Source organism: Puma concolor, chromosome B3, assembly GCF_028749965.1.
Source record: "Puma concolor isolate L17-30 chromosome B3, mPumCon1.1.hap2, whole genome shotgun sequence".
In the NCBI taxonomy this organism is placed as follows: Eukaryota; Metazoa; Chordata; class Mammalia; order Carnivora; family Felidae; genus Puma; species Puma concolor.
Genome location: NC_141672.1, coordinates 125,082,385 through 125,101,528, shown reverse-complemented (window position 1 = coordinate 125,101,528; position 19,144 = coordinate 125,082,385). Strand labels below are relative to the sequence as shown.

Genomic DNA, 19,144 nt, shown 5'->3' with positions numbered 1-19,144 from the left:
CTTTGCTAATAAGTACAATTTTCTTATGTCAGTTACAGGAATTTATCAGTGAAGATACTATTAGCTGACAACTTCTTGGACAATTTGATGATACGGCTCAAACATGTGGTTTAAAATCTGGGCTCTGTCCCTCCACAAAGCTATCCATGAGTCAGCATTATACCAAGGCTGGATGCCCTTGGTGGTAAGAAGGCTGACAGTAGAAAGTGGAGACAAGAGAAACTAGAGCAACAAGTTTCCTTGTTTAGGTAGTGTTGCTTCCCAAAACTCATATAGGAGCAAGCATACTTTCCCCCAAGTCATACTAAACATCCTGCCATATCTTACAGTCTCACAGTGGTTTTGGCCAGCCCAGACTCAAATCAATCACTGTGGCAAGGCAGGTTTTGCATTATCCTGATTGGCTGAGACAAACCTGCCTATCCTCTGGGCTGGACACAGTTTTTGGGTCAGGCCTCCAAACTGCATGTAGCCATTCAGTGGAGACAGGTGGTATAATGTTTGAGAGCAATCTGGATTTGCAAAAACTCATTTAGATTTATATAATATTTTCTAATTTAAAAGCCACTTTTATATATTTCATTTTACTAATATAAATACCACTTTTACTCTAAATGTAAGCAAAAGGTGAGGTCCAAGTATGTGAAGGAGCTATCAAAGCTTTGTGTTTTTACACAGTAGGGTTTGGCAAATCAATAACTGTTAAAGAAGGAGAACAAACAGGAGAGTTTAAGATTGCAAGAAGGTTTCTTGGGCTAAAGGAAGACTCCATACTATTTTAGGAATACAATGTTTAGATAAAAGAAGTTGGTGTCTGCTTTTTACATTTTTTTAAAGTTTTTATTAATTTTGAGAGATGGGGGGTGGGTGGGCAGTGAGAAAGGGAGAGACACAGAATACCAAGCAGGCTTTGCAGTGTCAGTGTGGGGCCCAATGCAGGACTCGAAACCACGACCTGAGCCAAAATCAAGAGTCAGTTGCTTAACTGACTGAGCCACCCGGGGCACCTCAGGGTCTAATTTCTTGAGGAGAGTTGAGAATGACCTGGAAAACAGGAATAAAAGGGATAGGAATAAACAGAATAATTTACATTATTTTACGGATATTTTTACGGATAATTTACATACTATATGGGTGACAATTAATGGACCTAAGAAGAGGAAGATTATAGTTGTTAAAAGGTCAGTCATGAAGAAGAAGAAGAAGAAGAAGAAGAAGAAGAAGAAGAAGGAGGAGGAGAGGGAAAGGGAAGGGGGAAGGGGAAGGAAGGAAGGAAGGAAGGAAGGAAGGAAGGAAGGAAGGAAGGAAGGAAGGAAATCTTCATAAGTAACAGTCTTGAGTTGCAAAGTGGCTGGGTCACAAACACATTAAATTCCTGGTAGAACAAATGTAGCAGCTTATCTGAAGGTACTTATGTAAAGGGGGCTATGGTTTGAGGCATAAGAGCTGGGGTTGAAAATTTAGGGCTTCTGCAAGCTGGCACCAGCACTATCTAGGGGATTCTGTGGCCCACCCTACTGTCACCCTGTCTGAGGCTGTCTAGAGAAAGTCTAGCATCCAGTTAGGACCAAATCTTTTGAGCTCAGCATCTAGGTGCAGACTGTTAATAGTTGATGTGCCTTCAAGAAGAGTATCCTCATTTATATTTTCTCTTCTTCCTTCTCCATTTCTCCCATACTTCCCCCCCCCCCTTTTTGTTTGGCTGTTGGGAGGTCTCATCTTTGAAAAAAAATCTTCTATATCACAATTAATGAAGGTGTCCAATTTCAACCAACTGATCACTTCCATCTTGAGAGGTTCACATAATAAGACTATATAAAGTACCTTTTTCATTTACTTACATAAACATTCTCCTATTAGATGATACTTCTAAATCTCATATCTCTGTTAATAATCTTATTAAAAACTTCCCTACTGGCCATTCCCTACCTGTCAGGGAGATAGAGGGAACTAAATTTAAACAATCTGTAACATCTTTAAGTTACTAAAAAGTAAACACATTCAGCCCTGCCCCTGTCAATGCAGTCCAATCAGACAGAGACAGAGCAGATGGCCTTCAAGCTCCCACCCCCTTAGAAAAGGAACAGTTCTTAGGTGGAAGCCGAGCTTGCAGTAAACAGGCTGATGAATAAGTTTCCCAGAATCTCTGTTCTTAGGAAGAGCGTTGACCACCAGACTGTGTAACCTGATGATCTATGGAGTTAACAACAAACACCAAAACCCAGAATAGAACCCTTTGATCATAGTGCCCACTTGTCACTAGGCACCCTCACAGATCTGCTGACAGAATATTGGCTGCCAGGTCCCCGATGGACTGAGAAATGTCTGATCCCCAAGTCCAACTGGGTATCTTATGGAGAAACCACCAGCAGAGCGACTGTTATAACTTGTTGGACAGCATCAGCAATCAGGGAAACAAACACCATTCCACAGTTGGAGAGAACATAAAACTTATGGAAAGAGAGAAATCCTGCTCAATTCTGTCTTTCAACTGGAAAGAAGAGAATTTGTTGAAAAAGAAACTCAGTTTTCTGGAGTTCATGAAGAAATATGAAGCTAATGCCCAGCTAATGGAGCAGAAAGTCTTTTTTTTAATTTTTTTTTTTCAACGTTTATTTATTTTTGGGACAGAGAGAGACAGAGCATGAACGGGGGAGGGGCAGAGAGAGAGGGAGACACAGAATCGGAAACAGGCTCCAGGCTCCGAGCCATCGGCCCAGAGCCCGACGCGGGGCTCGAACTCCCGGACCGCGAGATCGTGACCTGGCTGAAGTCGGACGCTCAACCGACTGTGCCACCCAGGCGCCCCGAGCAGAAAGTCTTTTATAAACAATGTCATTTGAAGCTCCAAAGGTCAGAGCTGGCACATGCCCAGTTGCTGGGCAACAAGGACCTGGCCAAACGGCTCACCTCCAAGAATATGTTGCCCAACTACACCTCTACCTTGGTGGATGAGAGTGAGGCAGCAGTGAAGGCAATAGTCCAGAATAGGAGAGGGTGGAAGAAGAACAAGATGCTCTTCAGGTTCAGTCTGGACAAAAACATGCTCTACCCACCCCTCATCAGTAGTCTGATGAAGAAGGTGGAGGCCCAGCCAGCTTCCAGGGTGACTTTAAAGGCAGACTCCAAGAAAGAGAGTGTAAGGGCAACTGTAAAAATCAGTAGGTCTCCTTCCAGAAAGGAAGGCAAGCCAGCTCTGGTTTTATCTTTAGAGTCTCTGGGTAGCCCACAGCAGGAAGCAAGGCAGAGAAAGCTTCCCTTAGACAGCAGGCCACCCCTGGAGGGGGAAGGAATGATGAGGGACTTCTCCAGCAGGACATCAAGCATTGTGCAGAGTCATCTCCAAGATCCAGCTAATGGCAGGAAATCAAAAGGCAAGTTTCTTAAATACATAGTGTATGGAGACAGAAGTGTGGAACACCCCAATGAGAAAATTCCAAGACCCAGGAACAATCCTCATGGCCAAGAAGTGGTCAGCACTGCTGACCGAGATCCAAATCCTTTTAAGGCAAGAGTTTCTGATGAATGAAAGAGCTAAGTCTCTGGAGAACAGAATCCAAAGTCTGCTGCAGCCTACACATTTTCTTTTTCAAGATTATTCTTCTAGCAGTCCCTTGGAAACAGGAAGTGAGGGAGTACTGCATGATCCAGTAATCAGAATGCATGGTGCAGGAAGAGAGCAGAAAATCATTCTTGAAGAGATCAGAAAACAAATTGGAAGCAATTCCCTCATTAAAACAAACATTTTTTTTTCCCAAAGGTACCCTTCCCCTTTCTACCCATTTATCATTCAGCAAAAACTTAACAACAACAACAAAAATCTTACCCCTGACCTCAAACTGCTTCTGAACTCAGAGAGAAAATGCTTTTCCTCTTCTATAAAACCATGACATCAAGACAGGATTTAACAGTAAGAAAGTGGACCTGGATCACAACTGGCCCTTGTAGCCCTTAAATTGGAGACACAGAGACAAACATAGCCCACAGGCAGCAAATGATGGGCAGGCTGCACTGGGAGCAGGGCATCTTGAACTTTCCACACCAGCCTTCATCTCTACACCAAATAACACTTTTCAATGAGTAATATCCAAAAGGAACATGATTCTGGGAAACTTTTTGCCAATATTATTTTTACTGTAAAAAGAGTCAAAGACAATAATTTGGGAAATGTTAGCAAATTTGTTCCTTCAGTGGCATGAGGAGGGAGTGGGAATGGAAACTTCACTCTAATTTCTGACCTTTTCACAATAAAAACAAACAAATGAACACTAGTTGACTTGAAAACTAGGAGAGATCTTTTTCTTATGGGGAGAAACCTCTTATGGGGAGCCTCCTTACATTTAGTTAAACAAAGACAGTACTGACTGAAGCAAGCTGAAGTTAACTGGCTTGATAATGTGGAAGGAGCATGGAGTGGGAGGCAGAGCCTGGTTTCTACCTTTATTTACATGAATACAATGGCCAGAGTAATCTTGGGCAAAGTGCTTCACAGTTTGACATCTGTTTCCTCATCTATAAAATGAGGGTTAGGTAATATGATTTTTTAGGTCATTTTAACCCCTAAACTTCCACAATGCAAATTACTTTGTTACAAAAACAGATTCTGAATGACTGCCCTTGAGCAAAATAAAATGTCTTGTCCCTCCAGTGATCTTTCCAGTGGTCTGTTAATATTTCATACTTTTTGCTGAGGTAACATAAGGCAGTTAAAAGTTTTTAATAATCAATTAGATAGTAATGGGATAAATACATAAAGTGAGAATTTTACATTTAAATGTTTTTTTTTTTCCTTTTGTAACACCCAGTGCTCATCCCAACAAGTGCCCTCCTCAATGCCTATCACCCATTGAGCCCATACCCCCATCCAGCACCCCTCCAGCAACCCTAAGTTTGTTCTCTGTATTTAAGAGTCTCTTATGGTTTGTCTCCCTCTCTGTTTTTATCTTATTTTTCCTTCCCTTTCCCTATGTTCATCTGTTGTTTCTTAAATTCCATAATGGTAAGGCTCTCTTTAAAAGTTATTTGTGTATTTCCTAAATATTTAAGTCTCATGATGACAGCAAAAGTAATCTAAGAAAGTGGACTTCATTTTATAAAGCATATGACTAATTAATCGCAGGTTTAGTGTCACCTGTGAAATCAGATGGCTGAAATGAGGCCCATTTGCAGGCAGAGGCTACTCTTGTCACACATTGCAATGGTCTGTGATGTTCCAAATGACTGTATCCACTTCATGTGGTTTCAATGTGAATTTTAACAATTTCCTCTATAGGTTATTGAGTAGAAGTATTGAAAACACACAGATGGTTATCACGAGAAACAAAAAGACATCCTTAAATAAATGATTACAAGAGTGATTTTAGAGTGGGGAGTCTAGATGGAGATATGAAATAGAGAGGAATAAAGAAGCTCTCTGAATAGTCGCTTAGGAAAATATGATCTATTTACTCACCACCTTCTTAGAAATATGTGGAAAACAAACTGGTTTTCCTCTTACTGCTTTTCCAAACCAGCTACATTCATAAGAATTATGCTGTCCCTGAACAATGGAAAGAAAGTGTGAGGAGCCCCTGAATGCCAGAAGAGCTCCAAGATCCTTCTACATATCCAGGGACAATTCTTATACTGGTAGTTTCTGTAGAGATCTGGAAGCCCAGTTGACAAATCAGGCCCTTTGACTTTGCAAATATAATTTCATTCATATATTCCTTCAATAGTTTTGTACTGGACATTGAAGTAAACCAAAATAGACATGTTTCTACTGTCCTGGAGCTTACAATTTGAGGACAGAGTTAGGCAGTAATGAAACAAACAAAATAATACATTGTGATAGGCACTATGGAATGATGATGAACATTTTGGAGAACACAATTTAAATTTGAAAAATAAGTCAGTCCTATTAATAATATATATTGAAGGCAAATGGCATTTTCACCAGGTTGGGTGCTGAATGCAAGCACACTGGGAGCAATTTTGAAATGCATTTTTAGGTAAGAAGATAACTTCATTTGACAGGCCCAAGTATACACTGTTGAGTTGTGGCAAGCTGGGATTGTCTTACCCAATTTTAGCTTGAAGTACTTGAACATTATCTTCCTGCCCTTGGTGTTATCTCTGGGATAAGGCTGCCTTATTTGCCTCAAGCAACAGATTTGATCTCACTACAGTCCCTTTTTGTGCCCACTGAGTAGATGAAACCTAGCAGTGTCAGGCAATGATTGGTCCTGAAAGGTGAACAATTGATATATAAAGTCCAAAATCAATTACATCACCTCTCAAAAGTTTTGAAATATTTTCACTTAGCTGATTTATCTGTAAGAAGAGTTGTGATTGAGGAGTGGGTGTCCACCAGTGGTGTGCAAAGGTACAGAAGGGAGGATGAAAAGGAATTTCTGAGACACTCTGGTTGGTGTGTAGCTCCATAAATCATGTTTACATTCTGCTACTGACATGGGGGGCACAACCATGAATAAGACAAAGTCCCTGCCTTCATAGAGTTTGATTTCTAGTGGAGCAAAGATAGCAATAAGCAAACTAATAATAATGACAATTTTCCTTTACTGAAAGTTCCATGTGTAACTCAAATGCTACCATTTCCCGGGGATATTGACCACGTTCTTCTTGCCTCCCTTTATTCCCTTTTTCTGGTTCCTACCTATGGGTTCTGCTATGACCTATATGAACTGTAATCTTTTTTTTTTTTTTTTTTTTTAATTTTTTTTTTCAACGTTTTTATTTATTTTTGGGACAGAGAGAGACAGAGCATGAACGGGGGAGGGGCAGAGAGAGAGGGAGACACAGAATTGGAAACAGGCTCCAGGCTCCGAGCCATCAGCCCAGAGCCTGACGTGGGGCTCGAACTCACGGACCGCGAGATCGTGACCTGGCTGAAGCCGGACGCTTAACCGACTGCGCCACCCAGGCGCCCCGATATGAACTGTAATCTTAAGAGCCAACATTTTTATCTCCTGTGTAGGCTTTTTTTTCTAGATCCATATATTTTTTTAATTTTCTCTGAACAACTCCACTTGCATATCTTTCAGACACTTCAACTAAAACAACTAAACCCAGCTGTACTGTATTGGCTTTCCCTCCAAAACCTGCTCCTCTTGTTTGAACCCAACAACCCCACTATCTACCCAGTCACCTAAACCAGAAATGTGGTAGTTCTTTAGAATGCAAAACAGATTATCTTTGCTACTCAAAGTCTGTAAAATAAAGTCCAAAGTCTTTGGTATGGTTTACAAGGCCCTCTATGACCTGACCTATCATTGTCCTTTCTAATCCCATCTTGACACTTATTCCCTATACTCAGGTATATTGAACACCCTCTATATATCTGCCTGGTATACATTTACACATCTGTTAAGACTGTCCTAAACCCTTATCTCCTATCTGAAAAAGTTTTGGATCTGAATGCTAAGATTATATTTTTACATACTTCTATAACCCTTAGTGGTTTCCATATGTCTGATCTATTAAATTATCTCCTTATAATAGACTCTTTGATTGAGCAAAGCAGTTTTGAATCAATCTAACACTTTAGCAAACATGCAATGTGGCAAGTATTCGATTGGTATTTGTTAAATGTTAATGAAAGGAAAAAACTTCACACTTCAGTTGGAATACGATGAGGGGCAGGTTTTGAAATCTCCTGTAGCAAACTCTCCTTGTCATAAATATTATCATCATCCTACATGTCCCAAGTTCTTCCCATAGGTCTGATTTACAGACTCATTTAAATAATGAGGGCTGTATTTGTGTATAGGGGAGGGGAGAGTGGAGCAGCAAAAGAAAATTTTTTTTTTTTTTTTTTTTTTTTTTTTTTTGCAAACCTGCTCTCTGGCTCTGGCGGCTCTGAAAAAAAATTTTTTTTTTTTCTGGTCACTATCAGATAAGAAACAAACATCTACATTTCTAGGTATTAAGTCCACACCAGTGAAACTCTCTTAACTGAAAACATAATTCTCACTTAGGCCTTCCTCTAGGTGGGAAGCCTGAAGATAAGTGTGTGAGCAACCAGATTCTTTTCTCTTCCTCCCCTTACCCTTCTTCTTACAGCTATTTCCAGCCCTTCTAGAAGGGAAGGAATTAGAGAAAATGATTCTGCCTTATCCATTTTGTGCAGCTATAATAGGGTATTGAGCCGTTGGAAGAGGTGAGGTTAATGGCTTTCCTCCATGAAATATATCCTACTGGGAACCCCAACTGAGAATCTCTAGTTAGGCTGGCAGGTTCCCATTTCTCCTCCCCTCACAACTTCTGTATTTTATGGTACTCAGATGTAGGGTACCTGGCCCCCTGCAAGAAGTCCGCAGGTGAAGTGATTTCCAAGATGGCTCATCTCTTATAACTACCTGTAGCAAATGGGAAACATACACTTCAACCCCATTATTTGTGAATGTGCCTTTTTTTTTTTTTGGTTTATTTATTTATTTTTGTGAGAGATAGCATAAGCAAATGAGCGGGGTGGGGCAGAAAGAGGAGACAGAGGATCCAAAGCGGCTCTGTGCTGACAGCAGAGAGCCAGATGAGTGGCTCGAACTCATGAACTATTAGATCATGATGAAGCAAAGTTGGATGCTTAACCTACTGAGCCACCCACGCACCCCTTTATTCAGTTGTTAAAGGTCCTTTCAGCCACATCCTACCCAAGGACCCTTTCCAGGAAGAGTCAAGTACCATCCTTGTGTTCCCCCCAATCTTATCACAGGGTCAAGGCCTCCAAGCAGTTCATCTGAACTGTATTTGAACAAGTATTGCCCTGATATCAAAACGAGGCAAAGGTATAACAAGAAAACTACAGATCAGTATTTCTTATTAACATAGATGTAAATATTCTTAAAAAATACTAGCAAAACAAATCCAGGACCATATAAAAAGGTTTATGTACCATGGACAAGTAGGATTATTTCATGAATACAAGGTGGGTTCAATACACTAAAATTCATCAATGTAATATATACCCCCTTAGATACAGAAGAATGATTTGACAAAATCCAATATACTTTCTTGATAAAAACACTCAACAAACTAGGAATAGAAGAAAATTTCGTCAACCTGAAGCATCTATGAGAAACTCACAGCTAACACCATACTCACTGGTGAAAGATGGAATGTTTTCCTCCTAAAATCAAGAATAAGACAAAGATACCTGTTCTTGCCACTTCCAGCTAATGTTATTCTAAAAGTGCTAGTCAGGTATGTAGGTATGAAAAACAAACAAAAAGAATCCAAAGTGGAAAGGAAGAAGTGAAACTATTTAAATTCACAGATGCATGATGTTGTGTGTACGAACTCCTAAGGAATAAAATAAACAGATAAATACAGAAAAGCTGCAGAATACAAGATCAATATACAAAAATTATATTTTACATACTAGTAATGAACAAACCAAAAATAAAATTTAGAAAAAAGATTGTTTATAGTAATAGCATCAAAAATAACAACTTAGGAAAATATCCAAAGACCAGACTTGTACACTGAAACCTACGAAACATCAGTGAAAAAAATTAAAGACCTGAACAAATGGAGAGACATCCCATGTTCATGGATTGGGAAACTTTATATTGTTAAAATAGCAATATTCCTTATAAAACACAGCACAATCCCTATCAAAATTCCAGCTGTGTGTTTTGTTGATTATAAAATTCATGTGGAACTGCAAGGGACCTCAAATAAACAAAGTGATCTTGAAGGTATGGAAGATGGCGGCGTAGGAGCACACTGGGCTCACCGCGCGTCCTGCTGATCACTTAGATTCCACCTACACCTGCCTAAATAACCCAGAAAACCGCCAGAGGATTAGCAGAACGGAGTCGCCGGAGCCAAGCGCAGACGAGAGGCCCACGGAAGAGGGTAGGAAGGGCGGCGAGGCGGTGCGCGCTCCATGGACTGGCAGGAGGGAGCCGGGGAGGAGGGGCGGCTCGCCGGCCAAGCAGAGCCCCCGAGTCTGGCTTGCAAAAAGCGGAGGGACCTGACGGACTGTGTTCCGACAGCAAGCGCGACTTAGCGTCTGGGAGGTCATAAGTTAACAGCTCTGCTCAGAAAGCGGGAAAGCTGGAGGACAAAGGGAAGGAGAGCTGCTGAGCCCCCGGACGACAGAGCTCAGTTTGGTGGGGAACAAAGGCGCTCGCCAGCGCCATCTCCCCCGCCCATCCCCCAGCCAAAATCCCAAAGAGAACCAGTTCCTGCCAGGGAACTTGCTCACTCCGCGCGCAAACACCCAACTCTGCGCTTCTGCGGAGCCAAACCCCCAGCAGCGGATCTGACTCCCTCCTGCTGCCACAGGGCCCCTCCTGAAGAGGATCACCTAAGGAGAAGCAAGCTAAGCCTGCCCCTCCTGCCCCTGTGCACCTTGTATACCCACCCCAGCTAAGACGCCAGATCCCCAGCATCACAAGCCTGGCAGTGTGCAAGTAGCCCAGACAGGCCACCCCACCCCACAGTGAATCCCGCCCCTAGGAGAGGGGAAGAGAAGGCACGCACCAGTCTGACTGTGGACACAGCGGTGGGCTGGGGGCAGACATCAGGTCTGACTGCGGCTCCGCCCACCAACTCCAGTTATACACCACAGCACAGGGGAAGTGCCCTGCAGGTCCTCACCACGCCAGGGACTATCCAAAATGACCAAGCGGAAGAATTCCCCTCAGAAGAATCTCCAGGAAATAACAACAGCTAATGAGCTGATCAAAAAGGATTTAAACAATATAACAGAAAGTGAATTTAGAATAATAGTCATAAAATTAATCGCTGGGCTTGAAAACAGTATAGCGGACAGCAGAGAATCTCTTGCTACAGAGATCAAGGGACTAAGGAACAGTCACGAGGAGCTGAAAAACGCTTTAAACGAAATGCATAACAAAATGGAAACCACCACAGCTCGGATTGAAGAGGCAGAGGAGAGAATAGGTGAACTAGAAGATAAAGTTATGGAAAAAGAGGAAGCTGAGAAAAAGAGAGATAAAAAAATCCAGGAGTACGAGGGGAAAATTAGAGAACTAAGTGATACACTAAAAAGAAATAATATACGCATTATTGGTATCCCAGAGGAGGAAGAGAGAGGGAAAGGTGCTGAAGGGGTACTTGAAGAAATAATAGCTGAGAACTTCCCTGAACTGGGGAAGGAAAAAGGCATTGAAATCCAAGAGGCACAGAGAACTCCCTTCAGACGTAACTTGAATCGATCTTCTGCACGACATATCATAGTGAAACTGGCAAAATACAAGGATAAAGAGAAAATTCTGAAAGCAGCAAGGGGTAAACGTGCCCTCACATATAAAGGGAGACCTATAAGACTCGTGACTGATCTCTCTTTTGAAACTTGGCAGGCCAGAAAGAATTGGCACGAGATTTTCAGTGTGCTACACAGAAAAAATATGCAGCCGAGAATCCTTTATCCAGCAAGTCTGTCATTTAGAATAGAAGGACAGATAAAGGTCTTCCCAAACAAACAAAAACTGAAGGAATTTGTCACCACTAAACCAGCCCTCCAAGAGATCCTAAGGGGGACCCTGTGAGACAAAGTACCAGAGACATCACTACAAGCATAAAACATACAGACATCACAATGACTCTAAACCCATACCTTTCTATAATAACACTGAATGTAAATGGATTAAATGCGCCAACCAAAAGACTTAGGGTATCAGAATGGATAAAAAAACAAGACCCATCTATTTGCTGTCTACAAGAGACTCATTTTAGACCTGAGGACACCTTTAGATTGAGAGTGAGGGGATGGAGATCTATTTATCATGCTACTGGAAGCCAAAAGAAAGCTGGAGTAGCCATCCTTATATCAGACAAACTAGACTTTAAATTAAAGGCTGTAACAAGAGATGAAGAAGGACATTATATAATAGTGACAGGGTCTATCCATCAGGAAGAGCTAACAATTATAAATGTCTATGCGCCGAATACCGGAGCGCCCAAATATATAAAACAATTACTCATAAACATAAGCAACCTTATTGATAAGAATGTGGTAATTGCAGGGGACTTTAACACCCCACTTACAGAAATGGATAGATCAACTAGACACACGGTCAATAAAGAAACAAGGGCCCTGAATGAGACATTGGATCAGATGGACTTGACAGATATATTTAGAACTCTGCATCCCAAAGCAACAGAATATACTTTCTTCTCGAGTGCACATGGAACATTCTCCAAGATAGATCATATACTGGGTCACAAAACAGCCCTTCATAAGTTTACAAGAATTGAAATCATACCATGCATACTTTCAGACCACAATGCTATGAAGCTTGAAATCAACCACAGAAAAAAGTCTGGAAAACCTCCAAAAGCATGGAGGTTAAAGAACACCCTACTAACGAATGAGTGGGTCAACCAGGCAATTAGAGAAGAAATTACAAAATATATGGAAACAAACGAAAATGAAAATACAACAATCCAAACGCTTTGGGACGCAGCAAAGGCAGTCCTGAGAGGAAAATACATTGCAATCCAGGCCTATCTCAAGAAACAAGAAAAATCCCAAATACAAAATCTAACAGCACACCTAAAGGAAATAGAAGCAGAACAGCAAAGGCAGCCTAAACCCAGCAGAAGAAGAGAAATAATAAAGATCAGAGCAGAAATAAACAATATAGAATCTAAAAAAACTGTAGAGCAGATCAACGAAACCAAGAGTTGGTTTTTTGAAAAAATAAACAAAATTGACAAACCTCTAGCCAGGCTTCTCAAAAAGAAAAGGGAGATGACCCAATAAATAAAATCATGAATGAAAATGGAATGATTACAACCAATCCCTCAGAGATACAAACAATTATCAGGGAATACTATGAAAAATTATATGCCAACAAATTGGACAACCTGGATGAAATGGACAAATTCCTGAACACCCGCACTCTTCCAAAACTCAATCAGGAGGAAATAGAAAGCTTGAACAGACCCATCACCAGCGAAGAAATTGAATCAGTTATCAAAAATCTCCCAACAAATAAGAGTCCAGGACCAGATGGCTTCCCAGGGGAGTTCTACCAGACCTTTAAAGCAGAGATAATACCTATCCTTCTCAAGCTATTCCAAGAAATAGAAAGGGAAGGAAAACTTCCAGACTCATTCTATGAAGCCAGTATTACTTTGATTCCGAAACCAGACAGAGACCCAGTAAAAAAAGAGAACTACAGGCCAATATCCCTGATGAATATGGATGCAAAAATTCTCAATAAGATACTAGCAAATCGAATGCAACGGCATATAAAAAGAATTATTCACCATGATCAAGTGGGATTCATTCCTGGGATGCAGGGCTGGTTCAACATTCGCAAATCAATCAACGTGATACATCACATTAACAAAAAAAAGGAGAAAAACCATATGATCCTGTCAATCGATGCAGAAAAGGCCTTCGACAAAATCCAGCACCCTTTCTTAATAAAAACTCTTGAGAAAGTCGGGATAGAAGGAACATACTTAAAGATCATAAAAGCCATTTATGAAAAGCCCACAGCTAACATCATCCTCAACGGGGAAAAACTGAGAGCTTTTTCCCTGAGATCAGGAACACGACAGGGATGCCCACTCTCACCGCTGTTATTTAACATAGTGCTGGAAGTTCTAGCAACAGGAATCAGACAACAAAAGGAAATCAAAGGCGTCAAAATTGGCAAAGATGAAGTCAAGCTTTCGCTCTTTGCAGATGACATGATATTATACATGGAAAATCCGATAGACTCCACCAAAAGTCTGCTAGAACTGATACATGAATTCAGCAAAGTTGCAGGATACAAAATCAATGTACAGAAATCAGTTGCATTCTTATACACTAACAATGAAGCAACAGAAAGACAAATAAAGAAACTGATCCCATTCACAATTGCACCAAGAAGCATAAAATACCTAGGAATAAATCTAACCAAAGATGTAAAGGATCTGTATGCTGAAAACTATAGAAAGCTTATGAAGGTAATTGAAGAAGATTTAAAGAAATGGAAAGACATTCCCTGCTCATGGATTGGAAGAATAAATATTATCAAAATGTCAATACTACCCAAAGCTATCTACACATTCAATGCAATCCCAATCAAAATTGCACCAGCATTCTTCTCGAAACTAGAACAAGCAATCCTAAAATTCATATGGAACCACAAAAGGCCCCGAATAGCCAAAGTAATTTTGAAGAAGAAGACCAAAGCAGGAGGCATCACAATCCCAGACTTTAGCCTCTACTACAAAGCTGTCATCATCAAGACAGCATGGTATTGGCAGAAAAACAGACACATAGACCAATGGAATAGAATAGAAACCCCAGAACTAGACCCACAAACGTATGGCCAACTCATCTTTGACAAAGCGGGGAAGAACATCCAATGGAAAAAAGACAGTCCCTTTAACAAATGGTGCTGGGAGAACTGGACAGCAACATGCAGAAGGTTGAAACTAGACCACTTTCTCACACCATTCACAAAAATAAACTCAAAATGGATAAAGGACCTGAATGTGAGACAGGAAACCATCCAAACCTTAGAGGAGAAAGCAGGAAAAGACCTCTCTGACCTCAGCCATAGCAATCTCTTACTCGACACATCCCCAAAGGCAAGGGAATTAAAAGCAAAAGTGAATTCCTGGGACCTTATGAAGATAAAAAGCTTCTGCACAGCAAAGGAAGCAATCAACAAAACTAAAAGGCAACCAACGGAATGGGAAAAGATATTTGCAAATGACATATCGGACAAAGGGCTAGGATCCAAAATCTATAAAGAGCTCACCAAACTCCACACCCGAAAAGCAAATAACCCAGTGAAGAGATGGGCAGAAAACATGAATAGACACTTCTCTAAAGAAGACATCCGGATGGCCAACAGGCACATGAAAAGATGTTCAGCGTCGCTCCTTATCAGGGAAATACAAATCAAAACCACACTCAGATATCACCTCACACCAGTCAGAGTGGCCAAAATGAACAAATCAGGAGACTATAGATGCTGGAGAGGATGTGGAGAAACGGGAACCCTCTTGCACTGTTGGTGGGAATGCAAATTGGTGCAGCCGCTCTGGAAAGCAGTGTGGAGGTTCCTCAGAAAATTAAAAATAGACCTACCCTATGACCCAGCAATAGCACTGCTAGGAATTTATCCAAGGGACACAGGAGTACTGATGCATAGGGGCACTTGTACCCCAATGTTCATAGCAGCACTCTCAACAATAGCCAAATTATGGAAAGAGCCTAAATGTCCATCAACTGATGAATGGATAAAGAAATTGTGGTTTATATACACAATGGAGTACTACGTGGCAATGAGAAAAAATGAAATATGGCCTTTTGTAGCAACGTGGATGGAACTGGAGAGTGTGGTGCTAAGTGAAATAAGCCATACAGAGAAAGACAGATACCATATGGTTTCACTCTTATGTGGATCCTGAGAAACTTAAGAGAAACCCATGGGGGAGGGGAACAAAAAAAAAAAAAAAAGAGGTTAGAGTGGGAGAGAGCCAAAGCATAAGAGACTGTTGAGAACTGAGAACAAACTAAGGGTTGATGGGGGGTGGGAGGGAGGAGAGGGTGGGTGACGGGTACTGAGGAGGGCACCTTTTGGGATGAGCACTGGGTGTTGTATGGAAACCAATTTGACAATAAATTTCATATAAAAAAAAAATATAAAAAAAAAAAAAAAAAGAAAAAGAACAAAGTTGGGGGATTCACATCTCAAATTCAAAACCTAGCTATAGCAATCAAGCTGTAATAAGACAGTGTGGCACTGGCATAACGACAATGCAAGTCCAAAAAATAAAGTCTTATATTTATGGTCAATCATTTCTCAATAATGGTGCCAAGACCATCATAGGTAAACAAGTCTTTTCAACTGGGCTTGGACAACTGGACATCCACAAGCCAAAGAACAAAGCTGGATTCCTACAATGCACAATATGCAAAAATGGATCAAAGACCTAAAACTATAAGACACTTACTAGAAAACAAGTGTAAATATTCATGACTTGGATTAGGTAAATTTTTTTTTTTAAAGATATGACACTTGAGGCAGCTGGGTGGTTCAGTCAGTTGAGCGACCGACTTTGGCTCAGGTCATGATCTCACGGTTTGCGAGTTCGAGCCCCGCTTTGGGCTCTATGCTGACAGCTCTGAGCCTGGAGCCTGCTTCCAATTCTGTGTCTCCCTCTCTGTCTGCCCCTCCCCCCACTCATGCTCTGTCTCTCTCTCTCAGAAATAAACATTAAGGAAAAAAAAAAAGATATGACACCAAAAGCACAAGTCTCAAAAGAAAAAATAGAGAATTTGGACATCACCAAAATTGAAAATTTTTCTGCTTCAAAGAGCGCCATCAAGAAAGTGAAAATACTATCCAAAGAATGGGTGAAAATATTTGCAAGTAATTTACGTGGGTAGGGACTTGCATTTAGAATAAAGAACTCAGCAATAAAAAGAACCCAATTAAAAAATGGGCAAAGGATCTGAATAAACATTTCTCCAAAGATGAACAAATGTCCAAAAAGCACATGAAAAGATGCTCAACATTATTAGTCATTAGGGAAATGTAAATCAAAACCATGAAATACTTCATTCCCACTAGGATGGCTAGAATCAAAATGTCAATAATAAGTGTTGGCCAGGATATAGAGAAATTGGAACTCTTACACAGTTGGTGGAAATAGTTAACAGCCACTTTGGAAAGGTTTGATACTTCCTTGAGAGGAATAGGCATATGACTCCGCAATTCACTCCTATGTACATAACCAAGGGAAATAAAAACTTAGGTCCACATAAAAACCTGTACACAAATGTTCATAGTAGTAGTATTTATAATAGCCATAAAGCAGAAATAACACAAATATCCATCAAATGAATGACCAAAATATGGCATATAAATACAATGAAATATTCAGCCATAGAAAGAAATGAAGTACTGATACATGCTGCAACATAGATGCACCTTGAAAACATTGTTCTAAGTGGGAAAAAGAGTCATATACAAAGGCCACATATTGCACGATTCCATTGACATGAAATGTCCCAAGTAGGCAAATCTATAGACAGAAAGATTGGCGGTTACCAGGGGCTTTGGTGGGAGGTGGGGGGGTGGGGGTGGGATTGGGGAAGTAGTGAGGGGAGAATAAACAGCCACTCTAATGGGTACAGGAATTTTATTTTTTTTACAGTGATAAAAATGCTTTGTATAAAATGGTGATAGTTGCACAATTTTGTGAATATTCTAAAAGCAACTAATTGCGCACATTAAAATGGTGAATTTTATTGGATGAGGGAGGGTCAACTCTTGCCAAAGAAATCTTCACTATAAATTATCTTCAACTTCTCCATGGACTCTGCTCTTAATTGGCAACTATTGAGAATCTCAGTCTCTCAGGATGTTTTGCATAAGGCTGTCTAGTATCTGTTATCTCAACTTTGCTGAATCCTGATAACCAGCAATGAGGTAAGCTTGGATATCAGAATCCAAGCTGAGGGCAGGACAGGGCCAGGACTGAGAACCAGTCATTTGACTCTGAAGGCTGCACCCTCAACAGCTGTGTACCTTTACCAGTCACATGCTTATCCCATTTTCTATGGTTTCTTAAAGACCAGAAGATAGCTAGGATAATTATTCCACATCCTGCTCAAATGCACTTAAGAATCCTGACTTGATGGTTGACTTGTAGTAATGGTTATGAGGTTCTGGGAAAAACAGGCATTCATCGTGGTGCTTCATTTAGTATAAATGCATAGTATTTGGCAGATTGCTCCTTGATAGACATGAGGAGCTGGCAACAGTGGGATGATGTGATGCCTGCCTCCATCTCCACTGGGAAAGGAATGTGGCCACAGCAAGGCTGCACAGAGGCTTCTCGTTGTCAGAGCACATCCAAAGGGCAGGGCTGGGAAAGTCCCATATTCTTGCTCTCAAGGAATCTGTCCTTTTCATCCTCCTCCTCTCACTAATTTATCTTTCCATGAGTCGAAACACAGCCAGTGATTCTGGGGAGACACTGCCCCAAGAAGAAAGTCCTTCAGTCACAAAACATTAAAATATTCAAAAATAAAAAAAACTTTTATTTTTAATGTTTATTTATTTTCGAGAGTCAGAGCGTGAGCGGGGTGGGGGCAGAGAGGGAGACACAGAATCTGAAGCAGGCTCCAAGCTGTCAGCACAGAACCCGACGTGGGGCTCAAACTCAACGAATGATGAGATCATGACCTGGCCGAAGTAGGAGGCTCAACTAACTGAGCCACCCAGGCACCCCTAAAAAAGCCTTTTTTTGGGGGGAGAAGTGTGGGAAGACAAGGAGGCAGAGGCCACCTTTAGTGAAAAAACAGGAAGCTACATTGAACATTCTATTGCATGCTGAGTCATTTTCAATCATTCACGTAGTGACAAGCTGGTGGAGATGATAAAAAACAAAACAAAATCCCATAACCTTTACCATGAATTGGCACACATTCTAGGTAATGGTTATGGGGGGGGAAATTCCATTCACCCCTCACTGTTCAAAAAAGAAATGTGCCCCACCATGCTGTGCTACCATGAAAGCGTGGGCTGCTGTGAGGTCACATGAGCACTTTGGGGGTCAATGAAGTTTTTATGGGTGAGGTACTTTTTAAATTTTGGTTTTGAAGGGTATTTGAGAAATATAAAAATGATTAGGCACAAATGTAGATGCTGGGTGGGGATGCAGGGAGAGAAGTGCCCATAATAGAAGGCAAAAGTGGAAAAGTATGTGGGGCTCAGTCTATGGAGGGTTTTAGACGCCAAGCTTGAGGAATATTTCTAATGGGAATAAATTTTGAGGCAGAAGTTATTTAAATAAGCAAAACTGCATTTTAGCAGAATGAAAAAGACTGGAAGAGGTTACAGTCAGGGTGGCTAGTTAGAAAGCTACCAAGAGCAACCAGGTGATTCAATGGACCAGGACCTGAAAGGAAGTAGGATGGAGGAATGAACAGCTGGGAAGATTGGAGGGAAAAGAGCGGATACAAGCTGTGACAACTGAGGGATGAAGGATTTTGGTGACTGGGTTGAAAGTGACCCTTTAAAGGGAGAAACAATAGGTAGAGATGCAAGATTAAGTTTTGGTATTGACTTTGAGATGCCAGAAAGATATCCTGGGGCTAGGGTCTGAACAGAAAATAGGGATTTAGACAAGAATCTTAAGGAGTCGTTGA

General features: G+C 41.0%; 2 protein-coding genes across 13 annotated transcripts in view; one reads left to right on the top strand and one right to left on the bottom strand.

Annotated features, from left to right (window-relative positions):
• The window catches only part of LOC147580353 (uncharacterized), a 161,672-nt gene that overhangs the window by 114,717 nt on the left and 27,811 nt on the right, over positions 1-19,144 (top strand). The gene's annotated exons all lie outside the window — the stretch shown is intronic.
• UBE3A (ubiquitin protein ligase E3A) overlaps positions 17,114-19,144 on the bottom strand; it is a 95,136-nt gene continuing 93,105 nt past the window's right edge. For all 9 annotated transcript variants that reach the window (XM_086711335.1, XM_086711343.1, XM_086711337.1 and 6 more), the window contains one exon: positions 17,114-19,144. This exon is cut by the window's right edge and continues 3,513 nt beyond it. The gene's annotated coding sequence lies outside the window, so the exon portion shown is untranslated.